Source organism: Mercenaria mercenaria, chromosome 1, assembly GCF_021730395.1.
Source record: "Mercenaria mercenaria strain notata chromosome 1, MADL_Memer_1, whole genome shotgun sequence".
In the NCBI taxonomy this organism is placed as follows: domain Eukaryota; kingdom Metazoa; phylum Mollusca; class Bivalvia; order Venerida; family Veneridae; genus Mercenaria; species Mercenaria mercenaria.
In genome coordinates, this window is record NC_069361.1 from 103,196,818 (window position 1) to 103,216,888 (window position 20,071).

General features: G+C 33.6%; 2 long non-coding RNA genes across 2 annotated transcripts; both read left to right on the forward strand.

The window, feature by feature from the left end:
* Positions 1–216: 216 nt before the first annotated feature.
* On the forward strand, positions 217–2,511 carry LOC128555338 (uncharacterized). Its single transcript, XR_008369996.1, has 3 exons — positions 217–357; positions 728–765; positions 2,415–2,511. It is a non-coding gene; the product is annotated as an uncharacterized LOC128555338 (long non-coding RNA).
* A 3,692-nt stretch (positions 2,512–6,203) lies between these two features.
* Positions 6,204–18,812, forward strand: LOC128555341 (uncharacterized). Its single transcript, XR_008369997.1, has 6 exons — positions 6,204–6,328; positions 6,504–6,666; positions 14,268–14,435; positions 14,828–14,874; positions 18,194–18,210; positions 18,706–18,812. It is a non-coding gene; the product is annotated as an uncharacterized LOC128555341 (long non-coding RNA).
* Positions 18,813–20,071: the final 1,259 nt, after the last annotated feature.

Genomic DNA, 20,071 nt, shown 5'->3' on the forward strand with positions numbered 1-20,071 from the left:
TTCATTATTTTCTTTTTATTTTATGAATATATATAAAAAAAATTGATAGTATTTCAAGTAAATTTTGAGATTAATTACAAGAGCACTGTCCCTCAGTATTGGGGACAACATCCAAATATGTTGATCTCGGCATGTTACCTTACGGCAATAGTGATAAAATCTAGCCACCTGGTACCCCGGCAGTAGTTTTGACTGTTCTTCGAGCACCCATAAACTGAACTAGCTTTAACTATTTTACAGAAAACAAGGGTTGCCAGTTGATAGAATGCAAAAACGGCGGATTTTGTGACGGTCATATTCCTAAAAATCCTGTCTGCTTTTGTAAGAAAGGCTATTTTGGAGAAAAATGTGATGGAGGTAAGATTTGTTTTTGCGACACAAATCACCTAAATTTGACTAAACGATTTCTATGTTATGAAATTATAACTTTAATAAGTGACCTCTAGGTTAAAGTGAATGCCGCTCAAGCCAGACGTCGTGGTTTCGGGTCCCACTTCGATCACAACCACACCTCATATGACATCCCTATTGTTTTCGAGGAAGAAGAGTCCTGAGTGCTTCAAATAAGATTGAAATTTTCATCACAGCCGAGTTTAAATGAATTAATTTAAACTAACTAAATATGGTAATATATTAATGTTTGAAGATAATGAACTTTAAATTAAATTTTCGGTTTTACAACGTATATTAGAGTTTATTATAGCAAATAATTAACTCCGTTTTTCAGCAGGAGGAACATCACCAGTGGCCAGTACGCATTCACAAGTAAGTTCTCGTATACATGATGTCGATTTTAGTCCTGATCGTAACTTGTTTTAGCGCTAAACAACTATTTGGACTGTATATTTGTTGATTTTTATTTGACCGTAAAAATGACATTCACATTTACAAGTGTCTTCATTTCTTTTTTGGTATTTGCTGTTAGATATATACTTGGTTATCCATTCCGTTTGTTTGAACACCAACATGTTGTCGTCAAGCAGTGTTCGCTGTTCATTTGGATGTTTTATCTTGAATTCCCTGTAGTCTTTCGTTGCATGTTTCTCAATTAATTTTATTATGTAATTTTAATGGCTACATGACTATAAGCCTAATGAAGCATGCCAGCCTAAATTTCAATCTAAATGAGGCTATATCTTTATAAAATTATATACCTTTATACATGCTCTCTGTTCTGTACAATAGTATTTCTCGATTAAACAATATGAAAACATAAACATTACAATACGCTACATGTAACAAAACTAAACTGGAACTCTCTGTAAAGCTATCGAGGTTTTGTGTCATTTTATTTACCAAAATTTGTGTCTGGTTACTTGACTAAAGACATCTGTTTCGCATGCGCTTTAATCTTCTTTAAATCAAAGCCGTAAAATGCTACAAGTATTGCAAGTATAAACTTCATTGAAAGATGATAACTATATTATTTCTCAGTACAATACAAAATCTATTTTAGCTCAGTTGATTAGAAATCGACGTAAACGAAATATTTTACATTATTTTACTCAGACTGAAAACATAATTACGGTATACCATGGTTACACAGGCACTAATAAAAAGTCAGACATGATGTAAAAACCCAGCTTATATGCAAGGACATGTTTGTAGGCATCTTATATACTCGCTAAAGTTTTGCAGGTAATAACTGGCATAACACAGCTTAATTTATACGACGGTTTGAGGGGTTTTTAAGTGTATTAATTTAAACATTCCTTTGCTTCAAACTACAATTTTCATTCATGATTAAAAACACCACAGTGAATGAAGATCGAATTATTAATCATGCAATCAGAAGATTAAGTAGTTATCGCAAACAACGCTACCTTTAAGCACCATATCTCAATTTGAGGGAAAAGTGTGAAATGCTCTGCAAAACGTCCGCCGGGACCGTTAATCGAGTTATCGATGGTAGAATTTTCCGTGGTCAAACAGTGTACTATGTATAGTGATTTTGCCGGGACCGGACAATGACTTCAAGCGTTCGGTGGTGATCGAATTATCCGAGTTCAAAGCGGGCAGTTAACTGGATATTGTAGCAGTACCGGCATATTCTCTGTCAGTAATGAACAAGAGTTTAGGGAAGAATCTTTCTTTGCGCAACTCGTAATTACCCGATACTTAGCCGTGTTCCCTTCCTACTGAGCTTTCCGAGGGGCATTCGTACTTGCTACATTATCAGGGAATTTTCAACTATTTATTGTACAAATAAAAAAAACCCCTTTAAATCCTAATCGACGATGCACTCTGAATTGCAAGGTAAATAATTCATTCACGTATAGCGATCGATTTGGTAAACGTCAAAGAATTATGTCTGTGTCCGAATATGTGAATCAGAACATGCTAAATAGTTTAGGACAACGTTGGACTGTTGTTTTTTTTTTATCACAGTTATAGTTTATATGTATTTCTTACAGAGTTTCACTGGAGATCTGGGTATTCCGTCAGAAATTAATTGTAATGTTGGTCAGACCTGTGTCATTCCGTTTGAGGTAGTAACAGCCGTTGGACAACAGTAAGCTCATTTTAGAACCAACTTTAAATTCTATAGCTTTAAGATTTTTGTGACGCTCACTTATTTTCCAGAGTTTAAGAAATCAGATCAACTGATTACTATGTAATGACCAGTTAACAAAATATTTATGAATATGTTACAAATTACTTGGTTAAATTTGCTTTTGATCATGACGCAAAGCTTTTTAATAATCCAGATTATAACCGTAACACAATCACCACAATTTAGAACCTGCGCAACACGTGTCTGAACGTTTGTCGTACGTCAACATTTACCCTTAGTGGTGATAGAATAGAATCTTGTATTAGAAATAAGACAGGAAGAAGAAAATAACATTACGCAATACCTGGTTCATAAGATCTTTCAGTTACAATATATAATAAGCAATGATATATTCTTTTTTAATTAGTCCAGATGTTTCCTTGGGCTATGCTGATTACCATAATTGCGGCGTTCTTGTTTTTGGCGGTGGAGGAAAACCCAAAGGTGTCACTCTGGACCATATTTAATGATAGGTAGGCAAGCATTAAGTAGAAAAATCGACCTTTCAGAAGCAAGTTGGTGACTTCCTCAAGTGAAAGTATTTTTCGAGAGGTTGTGAACTTATATCGGTGTGGGGACACATGATACGAAGTCAGCGACCTGAACCACTCGGCCACGGATGCCCGAGTATTGTAAGCATTTCTGTGGTTTAGCGGCGTATTTTGATTCTTTATTCAAGCAGTTTGTTTTCGTAATTCATAATACTGATTTCCGATTTTGTAGATGATGCCGAAGTACACATAGATATGGTAAGTGAATTATAAAATGCAAGCTGTTATAAGGTAATTAAAATGTTTTCGTATTGTGATAGCACTGATTTTAAAGTTGAACTATGTCTAAATTAATTTTCTTATAAATATAGTCTGATAACAATAAAAACGTTGATTTATCAACATGTCAGAATTTATAGTAGAATTTGTAGTGCATAACTAATTTTGGTTACAACAAAAAAAGATGACAAAGTTGTTTATATCAGGGCTTCAAGTCAGCATCAAGCCAATAATGCGTCGAAAACTTTTTTAGTATTAACTCTATAGCAACAGTCTGTTTGTTTTCGTTTTTTTTTTGTTCAAACTAGTGTTGTGGTAAATTAGGTAGGTATTTGCATATACAACATGATATCTTATGAATTTCTCTTACTGCATTCGATTATAAACAGTTGCACGATATCTTGTAAATAGTTAATAAATCTAAAGATGTACTGAAGTGATGGGTAGGAAACAAGAACCGATAGGTCGATAAAATATCTACACTACTAGTATGTGCATCCTGAAACAGACAATTACTTAGTTTACGTCAAACAAATAAAGGCATACTATTGACAAAGAAGAGAAAAAGCAATAGACCAGGTGTAAAGTGACAAACAGACTGGTGGTCATATTGCACGTGTTAAAACCTTAACCATCGGAGGCTTAGATTGAATATATTCCTCTCATCTATTTACATACGTTATAAATAACAAAGATATCACAGTAATATGCTCATGTCCTTCTTTCTACAAGAGTTCATTAAAACATTCACTTACTTAACAGCATATCAAGATATACATCAACGCAATGAAACTAGAAAGCGGTGGCTTGTCAATGTAAGACCTGATTAAAATGCACTGGAGTAAAAACCTAAGAGGTAAGGTATTGGCAAAAACATGTAAGACGTTTATATAATGAATTACTTCAAGCTTTTTTGATGGTCAGGAAAAGTTAAATTCTGTTTTTATTACAGTCCAAACCACATTTTGTCAATCTAACACTTCCTAAAGATTCAACGTTACTTTGTACAATAAAGAAGCCGTGCTATCTTGATTTATATTCTACCAAAGGAGACGACTTTGGCGTTCCAGGAAAATGGTAAAAATCTATGCATTCTGAGAGTGCTTTCTTAAAGACGCTTATAGTGAAACCTTATGGAGCATAATTTTTATTTTATTACTATAACTGTAGCTTAAGATACTACTGTGTTTGCTTAGTCAAGAAAATAGTAGAAAAATGGCAAATATCATATAAACAAATAATTGTATAACCGTAAACGAAAACAGTTCTTAGACCATATTTTTTGCTTACGCGTTAATTATAAATATATTGAATAATTATAAATTGTTCGTTGTATTATTATTATACAATTTACTAGTTTTGACGTGTATGCGTAAAGGCACATGATATCCAAGAACACAGCGAAATATGGTCTTAAATACGTAAACAAATGATGAAAATCCAAGGGACGGATCTGACATGCAATGTAATTAAATAATAAAAAAAATATGTTTCAAACTAAGCACAATTTACATCTCATTTCGGGATTTTGTTTTGCTTTACAGCCAAAAAGTAATATAAACAAGTATGAGTCACGATAGTGGAAACCTGATTTTTACACCAGAGTATCAGCCGAGAAGTTGTATGAGTGACTTGACATACACAGCAGCTGTTGAGGAGACAAGAACTTTGTGTTTTCAAGCTACACTCCCAGGGCAAGTTCTGCACAGTCTTAATGGGATTCGGCTTGAACTTTGTTTCATTCTTTATTGAATTATATTAACAATGTCGTGAATAAAAATATATATTTGCCATATGCCCTACCTTTTACTCTACGAGAAATGTTTGATATTGCATTAATCCTGCATTTACAAATGCTGATCTAGTTAAGTTGTCGTAGTATTCCGTAAACTTTCAATAAGAGATAGTTTGAATTTATGCAGAAGTAAACGCGTTGTTTCAATGATGCCATTGTTGTTGTTTTTGTCTTTTCAATTCACATTCTGCGATTTTTTTTCTAGAAAAAAACGGAGAAACCCGATGCTACACGCTAAAGGCTGTAGCAGATATAACTAAGGAAGGTAGGACATTTTAACTGAACCATCTAGTTAAGGTGATATCAGAGCTCGACAATTTAGTTACGGTGGTTAAAACTATTACTGAAATGCCAATTACAAAACAATACCATGAAATATACTTTGAAAAATCATGAAACTTATTATAGCTTCTTTGCTTTGACTTAAGTATTGAATTGGTAGTAGACTTTCGTCGAAATTTATCTATTGGCTAATGAAAGTGTTGTATTATAGACATTCTTTACCTTTACACATAATGATTCACACAGTCAAGCAAGTATTGCAGTGGTGCATACTGTAAAACGAAAGTTTTGAGATCTCCAGTAAAAAGGTCAATGAGATGCTTTTTGCAGAATTACAATGTCGACAAGAGCAAATGTTCGTCCTTTGGGGGGTAGTAGACTACACGTAGCTAGCATTTTACAAGGAACTAATCATCCCTTTACTTTCTTTCCATATGTTCGTTCGTTCATGAAAAAGTGGAGTAATAGAAAACGGATGTTCTGTAAAGATACGTTAATAAGACCTAAAGTTGTCGTTTTTTTATAGAAACAAGGAAGCAATGATTTGAATTACTGACCTTTTTCTAGATATTTTTTGTAAAAGATGGAATAATCTAAATGCTGAAGATTTCACAATCCGATATTGTGTTTTTCCTTCTTTTCTCATGCACCTGTAAATAGATCAGCGCCTTAATAAAGATACGGTATTATTAGATAATACGCTATATGTGTATTGCATAAATCTTAAAGATGTTTTTATAAAATAGATGTGAAAGGGTTATGAATAACGCACACATCAATCTTATATTTCACAGTTAGTTCTCCTTGCACCTTGCACTGGGACCACTTGCGATAACGGTGGAAAATGTATTTCAGACCTAAAATCCATTCCAGTAGAAGCCAACTGCATCTGTGCACTAGGATTCACCGGCAGTGATTGTAAGACAGGTATACATGGCATAACCTTTTTGACCCAAGCAGTGTACAAGATTAGAATTTAGCTTAATTTAGGAAGATACTAGTACATCTTACACTTAATCTTGCAAATTAAGAAAAATGATATACTAAAATACATTAAAAATTTATGTTACAAAGTGTTTTGTGCTTGTTTTCTCTATTTCAGTTATTAAGAACATTACTGATTTGCATGGGATCAAGAATTTGCAGAATTTATCAGGCATTAACCAACATTTTGACGGCAACAGTGCGGTACCTACAGATGTTAAATGTGACGAAAAAAACCCTTGTTGTGTAGTTGTTCCTTACCATGGCGATATCAATAAACCGTATGTAACTGGCAATAGCTTTCTGTTAGAATCGGATAATTATTTCAGTGACAAGTATTTATGTCCAATTATTTCTAGTGCAACGTTTATTTGCTTTTTATATTCTAAGCCAGCAATGAAACATTTAACCGTTTTAAGTTATTTGGTATTAACTATATTATTCGGATCTTATTGAAATACTCTACAAAAGACATTTAATTATTCAGACCCTTGTTCGGATTCAAAGACACAGATCTTTCAGTTACATTAAACACGACAGTGAGAGCGGATAAGTCGCAGCAGAATTTACAATATTTTCAAACCTGTGTTAAAGGTGTTCCGGGAAAGAAACATAGAATGTGTATACAAACAACAGCGAATAGTACAACAAAAGGGTATGTTATTTCCAATTAGACAATTTATTTGAATTTACATTACGTCACATTTTAACATTTATTCTATTATACATATTCCACAACCACAAAATCGCGTCATTATGCCAGTGCACTTTCCCAATGAGACTATTTAGTCTTTCTTTATAACATAAAGGCATAAGGATTTATTTTAAACGGTTTATGTTACGAAGGAATCTTTAAAACTTTTGAAATTATTTTCTGTTACATATTGGGTAAGGCATGGTCCGACGTGCATTTCGTTAAACAGATTAATCATGGTCAAAAGAAAAAAAAACATATAATGAGTTCTTGAAGTTTTCAAGTTCCTCTAGATTAAATTATCATATCTAAATAAACATGTTCATACTTCATTAATATGTTAAAGTACTTTTGTTTCAGAATTAATATTGATGAGATTTGTTTTGAAGTGGAATTTAAAAGTGGAGGTTGGTATATAAAAATCACTTGGTAAAAAAAAAAATCTTTTGCATTTTAGAACTGCTTGAATGCTCGTAAATTCAATCCGTCGTACATAGATGCCCTTTAAGACAGATGTTCTCACTGGAATCTTGAAGTTTGGAATTTTGATTTCTAGTATTAAAATGTTTGTTTTAAATTACATGCATGATCAAAAACACAAATTCGTGATTTGTGCCCGTGCCATTTCTTTTTTAAGGTAATGATATGATTCATTACGTGACAAAAATATTCTCTTAACTTACAATAATATTTTCTTCTTTAGTTTGTGCGAAAATATTTATGTACTTGAGAAACTTTCAAACAACGAATGAAAAATCATATATGCAAGTAAACTTCAATATAATAGACATTTTTAATTTTATAGGTCAGGACCATTCTTCGGTAAGAAATGAACATTATCACATACATACAATCGATGTATTCCACATAGCCATACTGTACACACTATCTTTCAAACATGAATTTTTTTAATGTCATGCAGTTGTATGGTCTGAAATGAGTTTGTTCAAGCCCGCCAATATTGCAATATAATATTGTTCTTTCTTCGATCGTGTGGCGGTAGGATTATTGTTAAAATCTATGAAAGTACTGGAGCTTTCAAATCCCATGGAAGAATCAGCAATTTGCAATATATAAACCCAAAGAGACATTTACAACTGAAAATTGTTTCCTTTTTGGCGGAACCGATATTGTTAACCAGTATATGACTTCTAAGATCTTTCTATTTTAGTTATGATGACTATTAGCACATTAGCTGGATGGCAGACTAACTTTTACAAAAAAGCGTTGTTTTGTAAGTTGGTAGAATATCAGAGCCGTTATTAGTACGGATGTCAGTTAAGAAAATAAAGAAAGTCAACGATTATAGTATATATTGTTTGATAGATTCAGATTTGTTATGAAAACATTTCAAATGAACCGAAGTTTATTGGTAGTCTGTCAAATGGATCAAGCGTTGTATGTCAGCCAAAGTCGATCTGTCATATTCCAGTTATAACTAACAAGAAGTCTAGATCTTGGTAATAGCTCTTGAATTCATAAAGACATGATCATTTATAGCTTATATATTTAGATTTTGATTTAATTCCGTTTTTTAACAGAATTTGATTAAGGAAACATGTAGAACACGTGAAAACATCATCAATAGTTTAAAATATGTTTGTTATAATTCAAGCGGTGTAAAAGTTAATCTAGAATAGCACATCATTGTAACTACATGTATATGATGCCACTCGTTATAACTAATTGTTTGCAACATTTCCATTACTTCTTCTCTAAGATGAAATAATTTTACATGATTAAAATAGAAATGAAAGAGTGCAATGATTTATATACTTCAACGTAAAATTCATTACATTGTTAAATAAAATAATACAGCATGGATAACTCCACTATTTTCCTAGCAACAATTTTCCTTTTCCTGACAGCTCAGTCTAGTTATGCACACATTAGATCAGAAAGTTTGACGGAACATCTATCTTGTAAATCACTGTAGACTTTGAGACATTGTTAGCTATAATTTGGAAGGCCAATTTTCTGGATTTAACTCAGAATAAATCCTTGGAACTGATCGTTTATTCATTTACAAATACCTTGTTTGATCTTATAAACTTGGCGTTATTTCATTATCAATGTAAACTTCTTGTATTCAGTGAGCAAGTTAAGGAATTTGGAGCAGGGATGACGGGGATACATGTTTTTAAGACAACCGAAGTCGGCGATAAATGTGTGACAGATGTGGCTGTCAAAACCGGTGAAGATGGAAATGCAGATACACTTTGCATATCAGCAGGGTATGATATTTGCATAACGTTTTGCTGGACAAGAGCTTGGGAGCTATTTTATGCTGAAACGTATAAGCTATTAGGTTACATCTTCCTACAGAAATAAAATGTTGCATTTTAATACATGTCAATTAAATGTCCTGTCCAATGAATTGGTTTTTAAAAAGTGTATTTGTTATTAGGAGATCTTCAAAAGTTTGCATCATGTACCTTATGTCATAATTATAATGTATTGCTTCCTGTTTTGATTGCCAGAGTTTTGTCCCTTTACGAAACCAGTAGCAAAAGAAAGGGTGTTATCATTATCTATTACATACGGTTCCTTTAGCGTCCTTATTTTATCGTCAAACGTCAAGGGCTTCTCCCAAACCGCTTGATGAATCTTTATCGCACTTTGACTTGCTTTAGTGAACCGTTCGATAGATTTTCATTCCACTACATTTGTATTGCTTTCCTGCAAGAACCTCTGTCCAGTTTATTCATGTATCACACTCCATTGTATACAGAGACCAAACGTCAAAATGTAAACGATAACTTCTGATGAATCCACTGAAGGCTCTCCACCAAACTTGTGAAATTGTTGAACTTAACCCAAAATGTTACGCTTCAATTCACATAGAGGTTGTTAGAGCTAAACTAGACTAGAGTACATTTAAATTTTTTAAACCGCTTCGTTAAATCAAATGCGATCTTGTATGCTCGGTAAGATACCTAACTTAAAATGTGTTCAAATTATGGGGCAACATTAATTACATTGGATCGTTTTTGCTGTTTTATTTTGTACACTCAAATAGTTATCTTATGTTTATAGGCTCGGTGGGGAGGAGAGAGAAATGAAAGTGCTTACAAAAGTATCAAATGGTAAGTGAAATAATTGATCTGTAATACTTTAATATTTTTATTTCATTTCGTATTGTTTAGCAGAGGGAATATCACTGCTTTCATTTGAAGGCTTTAGCAGCAAAAATGGTATAATTTTTTATAAAGATCTCTGACTTTCTTTGAGGTTTGAGAGGTGATATTTAATTGAAAATGGTACTTCAGCCTCAAACAAAAGAAAACGTGTTGTTTTTTATCAAGCGTGTCTATAAGGCGAATTAGTTTGAAGCTTAGTAATTCAATTATACAACTATTTGACTGCTAAATATTTCGGAAAATCGACCTTTTGACATAGCCTTTCTATAAATGACATACAGACAAGAATTTCTCATAAAGAGAACAAATGTTACATTCAGTTCTTGTAATCAGTTCAAAATGAAAAGGAGTATATTGAGTATTATTACATACTCGTCTCTTTTCCCCGTTAAGTTACACTTGTACCGGAAACGTTAATATTTTTCAATACACTTACGCCTGAATTTCATATTGGGTGCGTGACGTAATTCAGTGTGTGTTGTTGCACTATTTTTTTCTATTTAGTTCAGTATTGTCAATCCCATTCAGGCTATTGAACATATTTATGATATTTTCATACGTGTAGATGCGTATGTAATAAAAATGCTATTATCTTTGCATCGGGAAATATGCACCCGTACTTCAGCGGAAGAATATTGCGCTCCTAAAGTCGCGCAATACTTCCGCTGAAGTACTCGTGCATATTTTCCGATAAAAAGCTAATACCCTATGAATATTTGCTGAAGAGTAAAACAACTGCGTTAAGAGACCACGTTTTGATAATTTTCCTTTAGTGTTCTTTATATTAAAGACCATACAAGTTAGGATCAACTGTTTGACCTTCCATCACGTGACCACTCTCTTAATACAAGTTGTACTGATGTAATAACATTTATTTTGAAAGAGTTCAAACTTAATATGTTTTTAGAGTTCGGTCCTTGTCAGAAGAAGCATTGTTTAAATGGAGGAAGGTGTAATTCTACAACTGAAACAACAGCTGTATGCGAATGTCCTCCTGGATATTCTGGTTGTGTTTGTGAAGGTTATAAAATTTATATAGCACATTGTATTAACACTGATATATCATTATAATGGGGTACAAGAGATATGCAAAAAAGTAAATCGAGCACTTACAGGAGGGTTGATATTTGCAGAATAGGCATTTTTATCATATATCAGCGGGTAAAGATCATATTGATTTTTGTGTCAATATTACACTGTATATCATTTATTCAATGTAATGGCATGCGCATTAAGTTAAAAGTTAATATGGGATAAGTCGTCTACTCGGGAGATAGCTCGTTTATTATTACGCAGTCAAATAACCGGATTAATGTTTCAACCGCAAAGCTTTCTAAAAATATATAATCCTCTATAGAGATATATGTTACATACTTTTACTAATATCATATAAACTATTCAGTAATACTTGTCAAAGTACATTTCTGTGATGGACAAAACTAATTAACAATTTCCTGTTTTTACAATACCCTTAAAATAACTGAATGTACCTTTTTGGAATCATACATACATTTTGATCGATTTGTTGTTGAAATATTTTTTCAGAAAACTGGTGACTATTAGTACCAATTATAAGAATGCAAATGTGTAGATTTTCATTTCATTTTATGAAATGGTTAGATATACTTTCCTTTGTTATTTAATTATTTTTGTTAAGCTGTTTTCTTCTTTATAACGTTTATTGATAGTTTGTAAATTCTAAGGATTATAAAGTGTTTTCTTTATGACTTTTCAAAAATGAATGAATAATCTGTTTGACGTCATTGAGTTTTGAAATGTTTTCAAATATTGTTTATGCTAAATTTCAGAATAATACTATCAGTCATATTAATGATGCTTGCAAAATACCAAATGGCGGATTAATTGTTTTGTTCAGCATATAATATTTATACTGAAAGTAATGCTCCAGTTGTAAAGCGATTGCACACAATTACTACCTGAATGTTCCGTAGTTTTATATGTAATAGGTAGTAAAGCAGCTTGAACTATAGTAGTTTGTAACATGGAATGATTTGAACATTTACTTTCGTATTTATAGTTACACCTTGCATGGGAATCACGTGTTAGAATGGTGGACAATGTATTGAAGACCTAAAATCCATTCCAGTTAAAGCGAATTGTATTTGTTCTCGAGGATTCACCGGCAGCGATTGCAAAAAAGGTATTTTTCACAATGACAAGTGCTATATCGAAATTAAGCTATATGCGAAAGATAAATTTAATATTTTAATTGCCTTACTGAGAAACAATGTATACTCGAAGGTGAGTTTTAGAATTTGTTTGCCTTGCCTAATTAAAGATTTTGTTTCAGTTGCACAAACAATTTAACAGGTGTAAGGAATTTGCCTAATGCAACAGTCATTATGCAACACTTTGACAGCAACAGCGCCATACCAACAGATGTTAAATGCGATGAAGTAAACCCATGTTGTGTCATCGTTCCATACCAAGGAGACAGTAATAAACCGTATGTAACTGATACTGTTAGATTGGTATAATGTTATACATGTACATATAAATGAATGCCTTCAATAGCATTGAAGTCTGTTCGTAAAGAACATGTAAATTGTTCATTTTTAAAGGGGTGTGGCACATATTTTTTATGTCACGAACATTTTAATTGTTATGCCCCCGATAGTGGGCATATTAAAATCGAACTGTCCGTCCGTGCGTGTGTGAGTCCGTGCGTCTGGTAAATTCTTGTCCGGGCTGTAACTCTTCCATCCATAAAGGGATTTTGAAATAACATAGCAAAATTTGTTTACCATAATAAGACGACATGTCATGCGCAAGACTAAGACCCCTAGCTCTAAGGTCAAGGTCAAACTTACAAGTCAGGGTATGTTTTGTGTCCGGTCCATAACTCTGCCATTCACGAAGGGATTTTAAAATTACTTGGCATAAATGTTCATCATGATGGGACGACGTGTTATGAGCAAGACCCAGAACCCTAGCTCCAAGGTCAATGTCACATTTAGAGGTCAAAGGTAAACATGGTATGTTTCTTGTCCGGTCAATAACTCTGCCATTGATGAAGGGATTTTGAAAATACTTGGCATAAATGTCCCCTATAATGAGATGAGGTGTCATGTGCAAGACCCAGATCCCTAGCTCCAAGATCAAAGTCGCACTTAGAAGTCAAAGATGTTTCTTGTCTGATCCATAACTCTGCCATTTATCAAGGGATTTGAAAATAATTTGACACAAATGTTATACATATTGAGATGTATCACACTTATGACCGAGGCCTCTTAGGTCAAAAAATGATAAGTGATCTTTTGCGCATACAACAGTGGCATTCTTGGGCCTACTTCGGGGGCAATTGTCACCAATAGTGAAAGCTTTTGTTTTTATTATGTTCTTATTTTAGAACTTTTGTTGAAATGATATTAGAATCAAGACATATTTCACTATTCAGATAACTGTTTGGATACAAATACACAGATCTGACAATTACACTGAATCCAAGTACGTGGAGGCTTTACAACCGCAACACGGCACTTCATTGCTTTTATTGTGATAGTTAATAAAATCTGTAAAAGGAGCCCTTGCAACCCTAGACTGTAACTAAAAAAGAATAATAGCTGACTCGGTTTGACTGAGTCTGTTCATGAGAGATAATGAAATGTGCAACACCTCTCACTCGCCATAGCACCGGCTTAAGCGGACCTCTATTACACATTTATTGAATAGACTCCATGATCCCAAAGGACCAGAAAATATAACAACACTAGATCCAAGTACGGGGAGCCATTTTACAGCCGCCATAAGGTACTTAAAGATTGCTGTTGTGATAGTTAATAAAATCTGTAAAAAGCATCCCTTGCAACCATAGAATGCAACCGAATAATGATAATAGCAGACTCGGTTTGATTAAGTCTGTTCATGAGAGGTAATAAGATGTGCAACACCTCTCACGCCCGCTAGCCTGCAATGAAGATTTAAAATCGTTTTAGTTTTGTTGTACTTTTACAAATGTATTTGCTAAAAGCTTTATTATTCGGACCTGATAGCAAAAAATATACAAATGATACATTTAACTATTCAGGCCCATCTTTGGGTTTAAAGACACAGATCTTATAAGTACGTTGAACGCAACAGTGGCAGCGGATAAGTCGCAGCAAAATTTGCAATATTTCCAAACTTGCGTTATAGGTGTTCCGGGAAAGACACATAGAATGTGTATACAAACAACAGCGAATGGTACAACATAAGGGTATGCTATTTTCAATTAGACAATTCATTTAATTTAAAAGTTACATTACGTCACATTTTAACCCCAATTTTACTATACATGGTGCTAATGCAGGTACCCACTGAAACTGCTCAGCTTTTTCTCTGTAAAGTAAAGGCATAAACATACACTTTGTTAAATTGCTAAAGCCATTTTATTTTATAACGGTATCTTTAGAGTTTTTTCTGTAACATATCGGATATATCATGGCCTGACGTGCATTTGCTATAACAGGATTTAACATGTTCAAAAGAAAAAAAAAGAAAATAAGGTCTTGACGTTTTCAAGTTCCTCTTGATTGGATGATAATATTTAACTAAACGTTTTTCATACTACATTTATAATATGTTAAAGTAACAAAACTTCTGTTTCAGAATCAATATTGATGAGATTTGTTTTGAAGTGGAATTTAAAAGTGGAGGTTGGTATATAAAAATAACTTAATAAGATAAACATTTGAAAATCTTTAACATTTTAGAACTGCTTGAATGCACGTATATTCAATCCGCTTACATAGATTCCCTTTAGACAGATGTTCTCACTGAAATCTTACTAGATGTAGTTTGAAATTTTGAGTTCTTGTATTAAAGGATTTGTTTTAAATTACATGATCAAAAACAGAAATTTTTGATTTGTGCATGAAACATTTTTAAAGGTAATGATATAGATTTATTACTTCACAAAAAAACCTGTGAGTTTCAAACAAATCGGAGCAAATTGTAATTGTTTACCTGTAATGCTAAATAGATTTTAATAGATCAGATAAGAAAATATTAAAACCGTTACACAGCCATTCTCCAAAAATCGACTCATACTGGAAAAAACCATGTCGCCGAGCTTTCAGTAAAATTTTTCAAAATGTTCGAGCACTAAACTCTGCACTTTGGCTTAAGCTTATATCAACAATATATAGACAATTACTTAAAACATGTTTTGGTATCTTGTTGCAGACTTAGCATCCACGAGTAGATGTTAAAATTGCCAAATATTGCAAAAACCCCATGTCGCCAAGCTAATTTGCGAACTAAAAAGGACCAATTCGCCATTTTATGGCATCATTTTGTATTGGTGTTTCAACTTTTTAACAGCACCTGTATTTATCATGATACAATGAAGCGTGTTTTCCATCAGTAATTGGTATTTTGATAGAAATTTCTCTTTGAATCGATGTCGCCAACACGCACCTATGGTACCATAACGAATTTTAAACATAGTCTAGCGTGAGATGATTACAATTAAATAATCGTTTTGAAAGTCCTTTGAATGTGTAAAAGGTTATAGTCATCAGTAAAATTCAAAGAATAGGCTTGCCAAAAGAAATAAACTCTTAGAAGCCCTTCAAAGTCAGAACTGAAAATGTCGCATTCCAAGTACTATGCTTCCGTAACGCAACTATTATAAAAACTGAGCGCCCAAATGTAATATTGGAGTGGGAACGATAAACACTGTACAGAGAATGTTCCGAAACATAATCTGTCACAACGGTAAGTTTATCTTCCTTTATTATATAAGAAAATAAAGAATTTTTATATGCTTCCGTAACACCTATTTCCGTAACGTTATCTTCCGTAACAAACTAAAAACCCGTTTTTATGCGAATTACTGCCAGAGACATGTTATATATAAATGGTGTTTTACAAGAGTAGTTGTATGAAATTGCTTTTTTCATTCTTTTATTAAAAAACTGACATTTGGAAGAGTATGATGGTAGAAAAGTATAGTTGCAGATAATGGTGATACAAACTGAGATAACGAATCCTAAGGCGGAAAATTATGTGGGCTAAGTGCCTTCTGTTATTACACAAGGTCTGCCTATTGCATAGCCCTGTTATAGTTCTAAGAATATTTAGTATTTCTGACTTTTTTGTATGGCTTTAAAAAAACTACTTTTTAAATGTTCCGTAACAAATTTTCTATGACAGTTTTTTTAGCTGTATGAGATAACTGATGTTCTTAAAACCTACTGTTTAACTTCAGACTTTGGTCTCATGCGTTTAATTTAAACAGATTGCATTTTTTTCTTTTGAAGAATCTGTCAGTTTCGTGGTTTTGCTGATTTTTTTTTTGCATTTCTTATCAGTTAAATAAAAGTTTACAAAGATGTGTAAATTTCAAAGTTGGTTTTTATCCTTAAATACATGTGTGTATATTTATTTGTATGTAGAATGATTTTTATCTAAATAATTTGAAGTAAGTAGCAAATTTTTACATTTTTATATAATACAACTCAAAGAACCTATTTTTCGTAACAAAATAAGGCACTATCTACTGGAGAGCATCGTGGTATCGGTACTTCTGCTAGATCGATGAAAAGAAAAACAAACTTATTGAGTCCTAGAATCAGTAATATTTCGGCTCCTTGTGAGTGTAGCCTTTGTGTAAACACTAATGATATATCACATCCTCGTATGAAACTGTTGGCCAAAATGCTGCTTTGTTTCTTGTGCATGTCACAAGAAAAATAATCTTTCTAAAGTATAATGTTTTCATCTCATCGCGGTCTGCATCTCTTCCTTTGAACAAATCAACTGCAAAAGCATGTTTGACCGCTAATATAAATCATGTAACCGCAATAAAATAAAGGTATGTCCTAACCTAAGCTCCGTAACGTAACTTTATAGGGCACATTTTTAAATTGCGGTATCTCGCAGACAAGAGACTTTTTGTGATTAATTCTTTTCCGATAAACCACAGAGGCTTCGATGTTTAAAAACACATATAAACCATTACGTTACCTTGAACTTCAAATTTCGACTATTCGCATGCTGCATATGAAAATGGAAAAAGTGGAAACTCCACAGGTCGTTCAACACGACAAAAACGGTTTGATTGAGCCTGTTCATGGACGGTAGTGGAAATGCATGCTACCGTCCACGCCCTTTAGCCCATGGTTGAGCAGAACTCAACATTTACACATGCTAAAAGTACAAAAAGCAATTTAGAGACATCCGCAGATGTAATCATACGGCGGTACACATGGAACCTTCAATAATACACGTGTTATGGCGTATAATTCCATGAAAAGCGGCGTATGATCCCCAGATAAAATAATGGGTTTGCCCCAAACGATAAAACAATGGGCAGAACTAAACAAACTGGAATTTAGAAAGGGGATCTGAGGTTATGGAGCCTGTATATCACAGGAACTGTCAAAAGACAAAATTAAAAAGCAGGCACCATATCCAGGGGGTGATTATACAATACCCAAGGCTATGAAAGCGGGAGTATTGGAACCACCCAGGCCGAAACGATCATGCTGAGAAACTAAACAGTACCAATAACACGACATAAATGTCGTGCTGAACGATCTGAGAAGATCGAAATATAACAGCCCTGATTGAATGTACGACACATTTTACGGCCGCCACACGGCACAAACAACGCTGCTGTGACAATAAAATGGAAAAAGTGGAAACTCCACAGGTCGTTCAACACGACAAAAACGAAAATGTTGCAGGCTCGGTTTGATTGAGCCTGTTCATGGACGGTAGTGGAAATGCATGCTACCGTCCACGCCCTCTAGCCCCGGGTTGAGCAGAACTCAACATTTACACATGCTAAAAGTACAAAAAGCAATTAGAGATAGTCGATTTTGGTAGAATGGCTGTATATTTAGATTTTTAATTATTTCGTTAACTTGCAATACAATTTCTGTTTTAGTATATGCAAGGATTTCTATGTTCTTGCAAAACTATAAAACCACGAAAACTTCAATATAAACGACAATTTTATTTTTATAGGTCAGGACCATTCTTCGGTAAGAAGTAAACTTTTATAACATAAATACGAGTACAATTGGTGCATTTCACATAGCCATACTGTACATACTATTTTTCAAACAAGCGTTTTTAAAAAAATAAATCCCGTTGGTATTGCGATATTATCCGTGTTTAAAAACTACGAAAGGACTGAAGTTTTGAATCTCATGGAAGTTATGTTACCTTATTTTCTTTGCAATATATAAACCTAAAGAGACTTTTACAACTGAAAGTTGTTTCCTTTCTGTCGTAACTGGTCTATTGTTAACCAGGACATGTATTTTTCAGATCTTTCAATTTTAGTTATGATGAACATGAGCTTGTTAGCTGGCCACAGATTAGCTTTTACAAAATGTTAACCACGTTTATTAAGTTGGTAGAATACTAAAGCCGTCTTTGGTACAAATGTCAGTTAAAAAAACAATGAAAGTTTTTATATGAATGAATCATAACTCTTTATACTGTTTGATAGATTTGGTATGAAAATATTTCAGACTGAACCGAAGTTTACTGGTAGTCTATCAAATGGATCAAGCGTTGTATGTCAGCCAAAGTCGATCTGTCATATTCTAGTTATAACAGACAAGAAATCTGGATCTTGGTAATAGCTCTTGAATAAATAAAATTATAATCCTTAGGTTGCATGTTTAGATTTTGATTTAATGCCTTTTTTGAACAGTATTTCGGGTTTTTAGCTCACCTGAGCACGAAGTGCTCAAGGTAAGCTTTTTGTGATCGCCCTGTGTCCGTCGTCCGTCGTCAGTCGTCAGTCTTCCATTAGTCATCGTCAACAATTTGACTGTTAACACTCTAGAAGTCACAATTTTGGTCTAATCCTAATATACCTTGGTCAGAATGTTACCCTCATAAAAATCTTGGACGAGTTCGATATTGGGTCATCTAGGGTCAAAAACTATGTCACTAGGTCAAATCAAAGGAAAAGCTTGTTAACACTCTAGAGGTCACAATTTTGGCCCAATCTTAATTAAACTTGTTCAGAATGTTACCCTCAATTAAATTTTGGACGAGTTTAATACTGGATCATCTGGGGTCAAATACTAGGTCACCGGGCCAAATAAAATAAAAAGCTTGTTAACACTCTAGAGGTTACAATTTTGGTCTAATCTTAATGAAACTTGGTCAGAATGTTACCCTTAATAAAATCTTGGATCAGTTTGATATTGGGTTATTAGGGGTCAAAAACTAGGTCACCATGTCAAATCAAAGGAAAAGCTGGTTAACACTTAAAGGCCACATTTATCACTGTATCTTCATAAAACTTGGTCAGTATGTTACTCATGATGACCTCAAAGTCCAGTTTGAATTTGGGTTATGTAGGGTCAAAAACTAGGTCACCAGGTCAAATCAAAGGAAAAGTTTGTCAACACTCTAGAGGCCACATTTATGACTATGTCGTAATGAAACTTGGTCAGAATGTTAAACTTGATGATCTATAGGTCATGTTTAAATCTGAGTCAGGTGGAGTTAAAAACTATGTCACCGGATCAAATCGAAGGAAAAGCTTTTTAACACTCTAGAGGCCACATTTATGACTGTATCTTTATGAAACTTAGTCAGAATGTTAATCTTGATATCTTGAGGTCAACTTCAATCTGAGTAATGTGGGGTCAAAAACTAGGTCACCAGGTCAAATCAAAGGAAAAGCTTGTTAACACGCTACGGGCCACATTTATGACTGTATCTTCATGAAACTTAGTCAGAATGTTACTCATGATGATCTCAAAGTCCAGTTTGAATCTGGGTCATGTAGGGTCAAAAACTAGGTCACTAGGTCAAATAAAAGGAAAAGCTAGTTAACACTCTAGAGGCCACATTTATGACCATATCTTAATGAAACTT